Source organism: Vespula vulgaris, chromosome 2 (assembly GCF_905475345.1).
Source record: "Vespula vulgaris chromosome 2, iyVesVulg1.1, whole genome shotgun sequence".
NCBI lineage: Eukaryota > Metazoa > Arthropoda > Insecta > Hymenoptera > Vespidae > Vespula > Vespula vulgaris.
Window position 1 is genome coordinate 15,865,058 of NC_066587.1, and position 2,500 is coordinate 15,867,557.

Sequence of the window (2,500 nt, forward strand, 5' to 3'; positions counted from 1 at the left end):
ATGTATATATGTAGGTATATACGTGTATATACGTGTATACGTATATACGTATGTATGTGTGTACGTACGTAGGTATGTGCATATGTACGTATGTACAACGTTCATAGAGAAACATCTATGAATAAAACGGAGATTAAAAATAAAGAAAAAAAAAAAGGAAAGAGAGAGAGAGAGAGAGAGAGAGAGAAGTACATAGAGAGATGTAGAGTCGACGAGGATATTTTTTTCATGGCCATTTAAAAATCCATATTGCATGATCGATCTGATTAGAAATCAATTTTATACGAGTAATCACAGGCATACACACGCATACACGCGTACGATGATACTAGAGACGTTTATGAATGAAACGAAGAATTACAAAGCTAACAAAAGTAACCAAAAATGAAAAAAAGGAACAACAACGATAACTACGATAAGAATATAAAAAAATAAAGAAAAAAAAAACACATAAGGAAAAGAAAATACATAAAGAGTGTTAGAACAAGCGAGGATTTTTCCTTTGACCTTCAAGAACGTGTCGCGGAAAAACAACCACGTCTCTCTCTTTCTCTTTCTCTCTCTTATTCTCTATCTCATTCTCTATCTTTTATTTCGCGAGGTTCCACGGTTTTTCTTTTTCTTTTTCTTTCTTACTTTTTCTTTTTTCTTTTCCGTATAAATCCTTCAATTACTCGGCACGGCTAAGCCGGTAAATGTAGTCAAGGCAAAATGGGGACTATAGTGATGGTGGTGGTGATGGTGGTAGTGGTGGTGGTGGTAATGGTGGTGGGGGAAGGACGGCGGACGGCCGTCGTAGTCTTCGAAAACTTCGTTTCGCCGTCAGGACGACGGCTTTAAGTGATTTATAATCAAAACTGGATTAGGTCGGATGGAAAAGCCTTACGGTGTTCTTGTCTCTCTCTCTCTCTCTCTCTCTCTCTATATATATATATATATACATATATATACCTACATCTATCTATCTATCTATCTCTCTCTCTCTCTTCCTCTCCTCTCTCTCTCTCTCTCTATCTATCTCTTTTGCACTTTCTAGCGAGTAAGTACTTCGAGGAGGCGTGTATCGAGCTGCTTTATGCGAGGAAACGAGCGACGGTGATTTAAAACTCTTACGAAGCATATCAAACAAAGAACCGCCATAAAAGTATACGCTTACGCTTGTAAGCGATACGAGCTTTCAATCTTTCTTCCTTTTACTTCTAATGTGCGCGAGATGATGTACTTACTTAACTTACGTCGCACTTACGTACTTAAATTTTATTATTATTATTATTATTATTATAATTATTATCATCGTTATACTTTTTCTCATTTTCTTTTCCTTTTAGTCGTATCATTATTTACTTTTTTATTCATTATTGTCATTATTTTTCTAAATCCTCAACACTCCAACCATTCATCCCAACTTTCTACTTCGTCTCTTTATTATGACTCGGACGATATCTCAAAAGGATTAGATACGAATCATTCTCTCTTTTGTTATATTTCGAGTTGAAATATGTAACATTTATATTTTCTAACTTATCGAACGTATTTAACCGTTCGATTCGATTTCGTTATTTAAAGAAAAGAGTTAAGAATCTTATTGTAGTTTCTGATCGATAACGATCGATGTCATGCGTTAATTATGTTCTCATATTTTATATCATACACACATACACACATATATACATATAATATATATGTATGCACGTATGTACGCGTATCTACGTAGATATGCTCGTGGTAATTATTTCACCTGGCAAAAAAAGGGAGAAAAGAATAAAAAAAAAAAGAGAGAGAAAGAGAAAAAAGCGTAACCTTAATTGCAGGATCAAAAGCAGGACGATTAATAGTAACCGGCTTAATTGGTGACAAAGTATTATTACTTTATCGATAATCGATCGGTTACGTGCCAGCAGGGTTTGAGATCTCTCCCTTTCACCTCCCTTCCTCTCACCGTTATAAAACCATGAACCTTCAGGCACCTCTGATTAATGTAACGAGATCTCGTGTTTTCTGTCCTTCTTTCTCTCCAATGTTACATTTAAATTTTATCTTTCTCTCTCTTTCTCTTTTTATTTTAGAAAGACAAAAAGGGTGACACGCACAGTGGGAGAAAGACAGAGATAGAGATAGGGATAGAGAGAGAGAGAGAGGGAGAGAGAGAGAGAGGGAGAGAGAGAGATGGAAACAGAAATAGATCTTATTATTTACGGTTTCTCTCTCAGTCTCCCTCGAGGAAACTGCAAGCTCGTTTAAAATAGTCCACGATAAACATTCCGTAGAAGAAAAACAATGCACCCGCGAACCGTCGGTTTTCGCGCGAGACCGATCTATTATTCGTTGGACGTACCACCTTCTCTTACTTCCTTCGCGTCTTACCTTACAAGTTCTCCCAAGGAAAGTGGAAAGTCTGTTTCTTTCTCTCTCTGTCTCTTTCTTTCTGTCTCTTTCACATTGTTCTCACTTTTCGTATTGTATTTTTCTCCCTTTTTGAAGATATATACGTACCCAAGAG

General features: G+C 36.4%; 1 protein-coding gene across 1 annotated transcript in view; it reads left to right on the top strand.

Annotated features, from left to right (window-relative positions):
• The window catches only part of LOC127061883 (plexin-A4), a 277,822-nt gene that overhangs the window by 29,012 nt on the left and 246,310 nt on the right, over positions 1-2,500 (top strand). The gene's annotated exons all lie outside the window — the stretch shown is intronic.